Source organism: Mustelus asterias, chromosome 19, assembly GCF_964213995.1.
Source record: "Mustelus asterias chromosome 19, sMusAst1.hap1.1, whole genome shotgun sequence".
Classification (NCBI taxonomy): domain Eukaryota; kingdom Metazoa; phylum Chordata; class Chondrichthyes; order Carcharhiniformes; family Triakidae; genus Mustelus; species Mustelus asterias.
The window spans coordinates 2,872,362-2,884,402 of record NC_135819.1 but is presented as its reverse complement, the minus strand read 5'-3'; the positions used below and the strand labels follow the sequence as shown (position 1 = coordinate 2,884,402).

General features: G+C 49.7%; 1 protein-coding gene across 2 annotated transcripts in view; it reads right to left on the bottom strand.

Moving 5' to 3' along the window:
- Positions 1-12,041, bottom strand: part of cc2d1a (coiled-coil and C2 domain containing 1A) — a 493,461-nt gene that overhangs the window by 376,398 nt on the left and 105,022 nt on the right. Inside the window, exon 29 of one of the 2 annotated variants that reach the window (XR_013500123.1) lies at positions 11,453-12,041. This exon is cut by the window's right edge and continues 333 nt beyond it. The gene's annotated coding sequence lies outside the window, so the exon portion shown is untranslated. Of the gene's footprint in view, positions 1-8,638 lie in introns of those variants that run through there. The other variant, XM_078234866.1, reaches the window with a different exon arrangement.

The window sequence follows — 12,041 nt, the reverse complement described above, 5'->3', positions numbered from 1 at the left end:
TGCTTCCACCACCTCCTCTCACAGTGCGTTCCAGGCACCCACCACTCTCTGCGGGGAAAACCTCCCCCACACATCTCCCTTCAACTTTCCTCCCTCTCACCCTGAACCTGTGCCCCCTTGTAATTGACACTTCCACCCTGGGAATAACATCTGACTATCCACCCTGTCTATGCTGCTGATAATTTTGTAGACCTCTTTCAAGTCTTCCCCCAGCCTCCGTCTTTCCAGCGATGTTGTACTTAGCCCAACCCAATCATGCTCAGATGGTCGATGCTTGCTGGAGTCAGGGCTTCCAATCTCCACTGACCTCAGTGCAACTTTTTCACTATGTTAAAGGCACTATATAAATGCAAGTACTTTTTGTTGCTCCGACAGCAAATTCAAGTGGCGGGGGAATTGGGGCAAATTCCATGTGGGAATCTTCCTGTTCCTCCATGGGAGTTTATTTTAAATCCTAGCTTCCTTTTCTTCCCCCAGATTGTTTGCTGGTATTATTGAATATTCACGGGTAAACTTCCAAAGGATTTAGTCCCAATTTCTAATGAAAGTATAAGAGAAACTCATGTTCTGATCATTTTCTTCAACTGATTTTTTTTCATTCTGTACATAGGGTAATTGAATCTAATATAAACACATGCTTGCTACGTGACTAGGTGTATTATTTGTGATCTGAATTTCTCCTGGGTCAACCTTGAGGACAGCATTGTGATTAGATTGCTGCCTCACAGCGCCAGGGACCCGGGTTCGATTCCCGGCTTGGGTCACTGTCTGTGCGGAGTCTGCACGTTCTCCCCGTGTCTGAGTGGGTTTCCTCTGGGTGCTCCGGTTTCCTCCCATAGTCCAAAAGACGTCCTGGTTAGGTGCATTGACCATGCTAAATGCTCCCTCAGTGTTACCCGAACTGGAGTGTGGCGACTAGGGGATTTTCACAGTATCTTCATTGCAGTGTTAATGTAAGCCTACTTGCGACACTGATAAATAGACTTCAAAAATGGTTATTGTCCACCCGAGCCAGTGGAACTAGCGACCCGGTGGTGTACTGGTATTGTCACTGGACTAGTAATCCAGAGACTCAAGGTAGTGCTCTGGGGACCCGGGTTCGAATCCCGCCACGGCAGATGGTGAAATTTGAATTCAATAAATAAAATCTGGAATTAGGAATCTATTGATGACCATGAAACTATTGTCGGAAAACCCCATCTGGTTCACTCCATTGTGGATCAAAGCAGGATCTTTCTCCCCAAGGCGCTATTCTCTATCTGGATGTATTAAACATAGAGAAAATAAGCAAAGAGCACACTCAGCATAGGTTAAAAATTGTAGATATAGACAACATAACTGCGACACAATTAGGTGAGGCAGTGGCTTAATGGTATTATGGCTAGACTATTAATCCAGAATCCGGGGACCCGGGTTCGAATCCCGACTCACCTGATGAAGGGGCAGCGCTCCGAAAGCTCATGCTACCAAATAAACCTGTTGGACTTTGACCTGGTGTTGAGAGACTTCTTACTGTGCCACAGCAGACGGTTGAATTTGAATTCAATTTTTTTTTAAATCAGGAATTTAAGAATCTACTGCTGACCATGTAACCATTGTGGGAAAAACCCTATCTGGTTCACCAATGTCCCTTTAGGGAAGGAAATCTGCCATCCTTACCTGATCTGGTCTACATGTGACTCCAGAGCCACAGCAATGTGGTTGACTCCCCTCGGGCAACTAGGGATGGGCAATAAATGCTGGCCCAGCCAGTGACACCCATGTCCCACAAATGAAAGTGACTCCAGACCCACACCAATGTGATTGGCCTTTAAATGCCCTCTGAGATGGGCAATAAATGCTGGCCCAGCCAGCGATGCCCATGTCCCATGAATGAATTTTAAAAAAAGATTGGAGTGCCACACCTCCAAATTTCTCCCAGTCTTGGCTTTTTCCCGTCCATTCTGTCACTTCTCACTGGAAACGTCCATCGGACTGGCATGATGTTTTGACCCAATCCTTAAAATGATGCCGGGGTTTATTACATTCCCCTCCAAGTTGTACACCATCCAGATTCGGAACTATAATCGCCATTCCTTCACTGTCGCTGGATCAAAACCTTGGAACATCCTCCCTGGCGCCAGTGTGGGAGCACCCGCAGCAAGATGGAACACAGCGATTCATGGCGGCGACTCACCACCACCTTCTCACGGGCAACTGGCAACAAATGCTGTCCTGGAGAGCGACGCCCACATCCCGTGAACGAACAAACAAAATTACAAAGAGCGGTTGCACGGAATCAGTTCATATTCATTTCGATAGAGGAGATTAGGGGCGGCACGGTGGCACAGTGGTTAGCACTGCTGCCTCACAGCGCCAGAGACCTGGGTTCGATTCCTGGCTTGGGTCACTGTCTGTGCAGAGTCTGCATGTTCTCCCCGTGTCTGCATGCGTTTCCTCCGGGTGCTCCGGTTTCCACCCACAGTCTGAAAGACGTGCTGGTTAGGTGCTTTGGCCGTGCTAAATCCTCACTCAGTGTACCCGAACAGGCGCCGGAGTGTGGCGACTAGGGGATTTTCACAGTAACTTCATGGCAGTGTTAATGTAAGCCGACTTGTGACACTAACAAACGAATTTAAGATTAAAAGGGGAACTAATTAATGCTTTGAAGATGATTAAAGGATTTGATAGTGTAGAGAGCATGCAGGAGTTATTTCCTCTGATGGAAGACCATACAAGGAGAGACACACTCTTCAGACCATTCAAGGAGAGGATCAGAGAGCACCTCTTTACATGAAGAATAGTGCAAATTGGGACTGAACTGCCCCCCCCCCCCCCACCCCACCCCACAAAGCAGCTGAGTCAGGGGGCGGGGGTGTGCTGAGACTGGTCGACTTTTGTTACATAAGGGTCCTAAGTCATATGGAGCAAGGATGGGTTAGTGGGAGTAAAGGTACAGAAAGTCATAATTTAATTGGAGGGTGTCTCCTTCTGCTTCTATATTTTTAAAGTTTATTTATTAGCGTCACAAGTAAGGCTTACATTAACACTGCAATGAAGTTACTGTGAAAATCCCCCAGTCGCCGCACTCCGGCACCTCTTCGGGTACACTGAGGGAGAATTTAGCATGGCCTATGCACCCTAACCAGCACGTCTTTCGGACTGTGGGAGGAAACCACAGAGCGCCCGGAGGAAACCCACACAGACACGGGGAGAACGTGCAGACTCCGCACAGTGACCCAAGCCGGGAATCGAACGCGGGTCCCTGGCGCTGTGAGGTAGCAGTGCTAACCACTGTGCCACCGTGCCGCTGCCCCAGGGACAGCTTGTCATGTGCTGATATTTATATAGTGTCTTTGACGACCTCAGGATGTCCAAAAGCACATCACAGGCAATGAATGCACTTTTATTTTTTGAGGCATAGTAACTCTCGTATAATGTAGGAATAGTGGCAGCCATTCTGAATGCAGGAAGGTTTCACAAACACATCTATCATCTTGACTTTATGTAGAGAAGCTGGGCAAACGTTACCTCAAAATAATGCAGATGGCGTTAAGGTAGCCAAACCATTGCTGGGTAAGTTTTGTTTCAAAAGCACACGTTCTTTCTCCAGACCAGTTCTTCCTGTGTCCCTTTATTACGAATGAATAGCAATCAATATCATCTCCATTTTATACATTACAGTACATTCCGATGTGCAAGACATTCGGTACAGAGTTAGCAGGCACTTCACTGAATTCTAAACAGCCTTAACACCCCCGCCCCCTCCCTTCCCTCCCCACCAACACCCTGCCCAGCCCACCATCAATGTCAGAGTTGGAAATCAGACATACAGCAATTGGTGCAGAATTCAGTCCACAATGTCAACGTCCACATGAAGCCCACCCCTCCGCCTCAGCCCATGAGGATTGGTCCTGGCATTGTTTTAAATTTATACATGGGATGTGGGCATCGCCGACTGGGCCAGCATTTATTGCCCATCCCCAATTGCCCACAGCAAGCAGCTGATGCCAAAACATTGAATGTTTTCAAGTAGTTAGATATAGCTCTTGGGATCAAAGGATATGGGGGAAGTGAGGATCAGGCTATTGAGTTCAAGCTTATTTATTAGTGTCGCAAGTAGGCTTACATTAACACCGCAATGAAGTTACTATGAAAATCCCCAAGTCGCCACACTCCGGCACCTGTTCGGGTACACTGAGGGAGAATTTAGCACGGCCAATGCGCCTAACCTTTTTCCTCGGATGGTGATGGCTAGCACGAGTGGACATAGCTTTAAATTGAGGGGTGATAGATATAGGACAGATGTCAGAGGTAGGTTCTTCACTCAGAGAGTAGTAAGGGCGTGGAATGCCCTGCCTGCAGCAGTAGTGGACTCGCCAACATTAAGGGCATTTAAATGGTCATTGGATAAACATATGGATGATATTGGAATGGTGTAGGTTAGATGGGCTTTAGATTGGTTTCACTGGTCGGCACAACATCGAGGGCCGAAGGGCCTGTACTGCGCTGTAACGTTCTAACCAGCATGTCTTTCGGACTGTGGGAGGAAACCGGAGCACCCGGAGGAAACGCACACAGAGAAGGTGCAGACTGCACACAGACAGTGACCCAAGGCCGGGAATCGAACCTGGGTCCCTGGCGCTGTGAGGCAGCAGTGCTAACCACTGTGCCACCGTGCAGTTGGATGATCAGCCACGATCATGATGAAGGGCAGAATGGCCTCCTCTTGCTCTTATTTTCTATGTTTGATCTGAGTGTTTCGCTGGGCTTACTGTGGCTTTGGAGTCCCATGTAGGCCAGACCAGATAAGGACGGCAGATTTCTTCCCTAAAGATCAGTAGTGAACTGGATGGAGTGGGGGGGGGGGGGGGGGGGGGGGGAGGTTTATGGCCATCGATAATGTAATGTCCTCATGATAATCATTATACTTTTATTGAATTCAAATTCCACCATCTGGCGTGGTGGGAGTGGAACTCGGGTCCCCAGAGCATCACCCTGGGTCTCTGGATTACTAGCCCAGTGACAATACCATTGTTCCCTCACCTCTCCCTCATGTACCGATATAATAACCCCATTCCCAAGTTATAGTGCTTAGGATGGTTTCCATTTCAGCTACAAAGAGTTAGTGTGAATTCCTCTTGAAGCAAGAGAATTCCTTTAATTCTGCCAAGTGGGAAACGATGAAAGCTCAGGGACAAATCCTTTGGGCCTAGCTTTGCTGGATCTTTGTGCTGTCCCTGGGCTGGGTTACCACCCTCCCAGCCAAGGTGGTGGGTTAGCCAAGCGAATGCAAATGAGGTCTGAAAGCGGGGAAGCAGGCGGGGGAAGTCACCCATGCTTACCGACTGATTCAAAAGCAGCGGGCGACTGAGTTCACTATTGAACAGTCAAATCAGGAAATGGGAAGGGTGCTCCTCTTCCTGCAACACCAACTCTATAAAATTCTTTATCAATGCCTTAGACCTGACCCGCCGGGGGAAAGGGTATCCACCATTCAATAGGTCATGGCAGTACTTGCAATACCACTTGGCGTATTGTCAGGGTACAGTCAGGGGGAGTGGTCATAATAAATTGCCCCTTACTGTCCAAAGATGTGCAGGTTTGGGGGAATTAGCTATGCTAAATGCGTGGGGCAACAGGGATAAGGGCCTGGGTGGGATGCTCTTTTGAAGAGTTGGTAGAGACTCCATACATACTTTGAGGGGTGGGGGGTAACAGTCGATTCCAGGCTGAAATGCTTCAACTGAGTGGCCGACCCATTCTACTATTATAGAATCATACGCTGGAATTCTACCGCCCCGCCCGCCATGGGATCAGAGCAGGCAATGGGCGGCCAACGGAAATGTCCGTTGACCTCGGGTGGGAATTTCTGATCTCGCTCAAGCGAGGCTGTCAAATCCCGCCCATATAGAAGAGGCCGACACGCAAGAAACATCTGACCTCCCACCTAATCCCATCCATCAGCGCTTGGCCCATAGCCCTGAATGTGATGACGTGCCAAGTGTCCATCCAGGTACTTTTTAAAGGATGTGAGGCCTCGACCACCCTCCCAGGCAGCACATTCCAGAACGTCACCACCCTCTGGGTAAAAAGGTCTTTCCTCACATCCCCCCTGAACCTCCTGCCCCTCACCTTGAACTTGCGACCCCTCAGGACTGACCCTTCAACTAAGGGGAAACAGTGCCCCTTATCCACTCTGTCCGTGACCCTCATAATGTTGTACAACTTGGTCAGGTCGCCCCTCATTTGTCTTCACTTTGCTGTGATTCCAGTTAGGGTGAGGAAGGAATCGTCCTGAGCTACTCTCGAGAAGCTGTGAACCCCCACACTCCCGAGAGGGTCCCCTACAAAACACTCAACCCTCCCCCCATGACCACTCCCTCCTTCAGCTGGACAATCGCAATCGGCGCAGAGGGATTATCCATAATAGTTCTGCAATTTTAGAAAGTATTAGGGTGATGCATTGATAGAAACCCTACAGAGCAGGAGGCCATTTGGCCCATCGAGTCTGCACCAAATAATTCCACCTAGTCCCTATCCCCATAACCCCTTGCATTTACCCTAGCTAGTCCCCCTGACACTAAAGGACAATTTAGGCCAATCCACCTAACTTGCACATCTTTGGATACTGAAGAGGCAATTTAGCATGGCCAATCCACCTAATCTATGAAACACTTGACCTCCCACCTAATCCCATTCACCAGCCTTGAAAGCTATGACGTGCCAAGTGCTCATCCACGTACTTTTTAAAGCATGCAAGCCTCCCAGGCAAGGTTAGGGTGGAGGGGAGGGCCTGGGTGCAGACTCAATGGACCGAGTGGCCACTTTCTGCACTTTAGAGATTCTACAATTAGTGAGAGAGAGAGAGATTTGGGAATGCTGCAGTACAGTGGGATCTGGGTGGCATTGCAGATGAGAGTTAGCTTGCGGGAACATTAAGTGATTAGAAAATGCGAATGGAATGCTGGCTTCTTCACTGAAATGAGGAGGGGGTATAAAATTAGGGACGCCTTGCTACCACGGTACAGGACGTTGTGAGACCACTCCTGTACTGCGTACAGCTTTTCCCTCATTACATAGGGAACTTGTATTGGAAGCAGTTCAGAGAAAGTTCACCAGGCTGATTCCCGGATGAAGGGGTTGTCTTCTGAGGAAAGGTTGGACCGATGCTCATTGATATTCTGAGTGAAGGATGTAAGGTTCTGAGGGGGCTGGACAGGGTAAATGCTGAGACGTTTCCTCTCATGGGTGGGGGAATCTAGAACCCTGGAGCAGTTTAAAAATAAGGGATCTCCCATTTAATACAGGGATGAGAGGGAGGGATAATTTAAGTCAGGTCTTTGGAATTCTCTTCCGTGGCGAGCAGTGAAACTGGATCACTGAATATATTCAAGGCTGCGTCAGATATTAAGACTGGCAAGAGAGTCAAAAGGTTATGAACTCATAAAAAAACAGAAAATGCTGGAAAAATGCAGCAGGTTTGGCAGCATCTGTGGAGAGAGAGGGGCAGCGGGAGGAGACAAGACGAGAGAGAAAGAGGAGCAGAGTCGATGCTTCAAGTCCGTACGACTCTTCGCCAGAGCGGGCAGGAAAGTGATGTCAGGGCAACAGTCAGATTGGTTGAGGTCTTGTTGAATGGTGGTGCAGGCACGATGGGCTGAATGGCCTGCTCCCATTCCTTCTGATCTTATGAATCTGGGCCAGATCCAGCGTCTTGTAGTCAAGTTTCTTCCAGAGGACACAACACATATCCCTTTCTGCCCCACTGCAGTGAACCAGAGGCCCAACCATGCAGCTGCAGGCTGTCGCAATCTCCAACATCATAGGATCCCTACGTGCAGGAGGCCATTCGGCCCATCGAGCCTGCACCGACAACAATCCCACCCAGGCCCTATCCCCGTCACCCCACGTATTTACCCCACTAATCCCCCTGACACTAAGGGGCAATTTAACATGGCCAATCCACCTAACCTGAACATCTTTGGACACCAAGGGGCAATTTAGTATGGCCAATCCACCTAGAATCATAGAAACCCTACAGTGCAGAAGGAGGCCATTTGGCCCATCGAGTCTGCACCGACCACAATCCCACCCAGGCCCTGCCTCCACATATTTACCCACTAATCCCTCTAACCTACGCATCTCAGGACTCTAAGGGGCAATTTTTAACCTGGCCAATCAACCTAACCCGCACATCTTTGGACTGTAGGAGGAAACCGGAGCACCCGGAGAAAACCCACGCAGACACGAGGAGAATGTGCAAACTCCACACAGACAGTGACCTGAGCCGGGAACCGAACCCGGGACCCTGGAGCTGTGAAGCAGCAGTGCTAACCACTGTGCTACCGTGCCGCCCTACACATCTTTGGACACCAAGGGGCAATTTAGCATGGCCAATCCGCCTAACCTGCACATCTTTGGAATGTGGGAGGAAACCCAGTAAGGAGTCTAACAACACCAGGTTAAAGTCCAACAGGTTTATTTGTTGGCAAACGCCACTACCTTTCAGAGCGCTGCTCCTTTGTCAGGTGAGTGGGAGTTCTGACGAAGGAGCAGCGCTTCGAAAGCTTGTGGCTTTTGCTACCAAATAAACCTGTTGGACTTTAACCTGGTGTTGTTAGACTCCTTACTGTGTTTACCCCAGTCCAACGCCGGCATCTCCACATCATGATGAGGAAACCCACGCAGACACAGGGAGTAAACTCCACAATGGCAGTGACCAGAGGCCAGAGTTGAACCCGGGTCCCTGGCGCTGTGAGGCAGCGGTGCTAACCACTGTGCCGCACATCTGGATTGCTATTCTGTCACAGTCCCAGTCGAACACCTAGATGTGTATGATGCAAATAGGTGGGATATATAAAGTACATATATAAAATACACACACACACGTGTGTGTGCGGGCAGTGTGTGTTGTGCTGAGGCATTCTACCAGAAACAGTGCAATCTTTTATCAGTTTACATCACAATGCCAAACTAAAGCTTTTTAAGTAAATATCCTCTGGTACTTGTTAGTGTGTTATTTTTCGAGGCTTCATCCACACATTCTGTTATAATCTCAGCTGTTGAGCATATTGTGAGAGGTTCTGCACTCAGACCGAGAGAGTTGGGAGTTGGGTCAGTTGTGGCCGATACCTCACGTGTTTGCCGGGGCCCACACTACTTGGGAGACGGGATTCCTCATCCGGTGAGGAAATGTAGAGCTGGAAAAGTAACTCAGTTCAACTTTCACCTGAATTTAATCCGACCGTGTTGGGGCTGAGCCTTGGTCTCAGCTCTTGCACCCCCCCCCCCCCCCCCCCCCTCTCTCTCTGCCTTTCAAGTTCCAATGAAACTGCCATCAGTAGGAGAGACTGGGATCCGAGTAAAGGGATGACCTATCAGAACCGAGATGAGGAGGAATTTCTTCAGCCAGAGGGTGATGAATCAATGGAATTCATTGCCGCAGAAGGCTGTGGAGACCAGGTCATTGAGTGTCTTTAAGACAGAGATGGATAGGTTCTCGATTGGTGAGGGGATCAAAGGTTATGCTACGGGGAAAGGCAGGAGAATGGGGTTGAGAAACTTATCAGCCATGACTGAATGGCGGAGCAGACTCAAATGGGCCGAGTGGCCTAATTCTGCTCCCGTGTCCTCTGGTCTTAAGGCCGTACACCTGTACTTCCCAGAACTGGTCAGTTCCAGGGGGGCAGGGGGGGGGAGAGAGAGGAGATGACCATACACAGTCAACTCCCATGTGCTACCTACAACCCTATGCTCTTACCACATTGGCTGAGGGCATTTACACTCCTCCTGGAATCTCTCCCGCAGTCAGAAAGCGCCTCAACGCGCTGGGCTTCTACACGGATAACAGTTAGCTGGCTCAGGGCAGAATGGCAGCTAATGGAATTCCATCCCCGGGATTTGGGAAGCAATGAAGAATAATAAAAATTATTATGATACTTTATCGTGAAGCAGGCTGAAGATTGGAGCATCCCTTCCCGGGGCGTTGAAACCATTCAGCGTTAACGAGAACTTTTGTTTCTGACAATACATCTCTAAATTAGTGATTCCCAGAAATCCATAGCAATCAGCTCAGAATGGTAAAGCAGCCCCCACAACCCCATCCTGTGACTGAGAGGAAGTCCCGATTGAACTCCCAGTCCCGATAGTACAACACAATTAAATTGGCACCAAATTTTGGTTTGCCAAGTTCACCAAATCGATGTTATAGTTTAATCAAATGCCTTCATAACCTGACAGTGTCGCAAGCCAGTGGCGACGGATCAGTGAGAAATTCAAAATAATTAGCTGTATTCGAGAAAGTGGGAGAGAGAGAGAGAGAGAGAGGGGGGGTAGAACCACAGTCACTTTTCCTGTTCATAGCATTCTTAGAATCATAGAATCCCTACAGTGCAGAAGGAGACCATTCAGCCCATCGAGCCTGCACCGACAACAATCCCACCCAGGCCCTATCCCCTTAACCACACATATTTACCCTGCTAATCCCCCTGACACTAGGGTCAATTTAGCACGGCCAATCAACCTGAACGGCACATCTTTGGACTGTGGGAGGAAACCGGAGCACCCGGAGGAAACCCACGCAGACATGGGGAGAATGTGCAGACTCCGCACAGACAGTGACCCAAGCTGGGAATTGAACCCGGGTCCCTGGCGCTGTGAGGCAGCAGTGCTAACCCACTGTGCCACCGTGCCAAGGTAGGAGCTTGAATATTCTTCCCCATCCGCCCGGCTACCACCAACTACCCCTCCCCCAACCTCCATGGGGTTGGAGTGCGGAGGAAAACAATTGAAGAGTTGTGTTCTTTGCATTCAAGATGTCACCCCTCTAGGATTGGAATCAGGAGCTGCAGTGGCAGTGTGGAGACTGGTTCATTAACTGGGCGGCGGCAGGGGGATGGGGGGGGGCGGGCAGTGATACCAACAGCGAGGGGGGGGGGGGGGTGGGGGCAGTGATACCAACAGCGAGGGGGGGTGAGCAACGATACCATCAGAAAGGGGGGGGACGATACCAACAGCGAGAGGGAGGGGGGGCAATGATACCAACAGCGAGGGGGGGGGCAACGATAGCAACACTGAAGGGGTGGGGCAACGATACCAACAGTGAGGGGGGGGGGGGAATTGAACTGTTTGCCGCCATTTGCCCTGTCTTTATATATTAACATACTTGTCACTGCAGCTCCATCAGACCGCCTCCTGGTGGCACCCCTGGAGTTTGCAGGCTCAGTGGCCCCGATTGTGAAGGATCACCAACTCCCAGCCAACCGAGCCTGATAAAGTCTCACAACATCAGGTTAAAGTCCCACAGGTTTAGTTGGAATCACGAGCTTTCGGAGCGCCCCCCCCCCCCCCCCCCCTCTCCCCCCTCGGGCCAGCCCACCCCTCCCTCACCTGATGAAGGAGCAGGGCTCCGAAAGCTTGTGATTCCAAATAAACCTGTTGGACTTTAACCTGGTGTTGTGAGACTTCTTACTGTGCCTCACCCCAGTCCAACGCCGGCATCTCCACATCAAACCAAGTCTTATATCCTTGAATCAGTTTGATTTCCCTCCTACGTCCATATTGGCATTACGAGTGAACCCTTCCAGTACATAACCCCCCACCAGCCCCCCCCCCAAGAGAGACTACTCAAACCACGCCAGTCAGAAGGACACAAATTTAACGCCTCTCCCCTTTTGATCTTTAAGGAAAGGATTGGGATAGGACCCCAGAGCGCGGTTTCCCAAAATCCCACAAAATAAAATGGGATTTGAATTATACAATGGGGCCCAATCCCGCCTTCCACCAGGCAGTGATACTGAAAGATACTGTCGATCGGGGTGAGATTCTTGTGGACTACAATCGTTTGGACACTAAAAAGCAACATATCATAATCAAAACTCATTTCACTCTATGCAGACACCTCCTCACAGATAAGGTGTGGGAGCTGGGGGGGGGGGTGGGGTGGGGGGGTGGTTTGGGGTAAAAAGTAAGAGGACAAATGTAGCCCCAGTAATGTGAAAAAGTGACTTCGCTTTCCAATCTTACATTCCAGTCTGTGTTGATAGATTGTCCAGTGACTC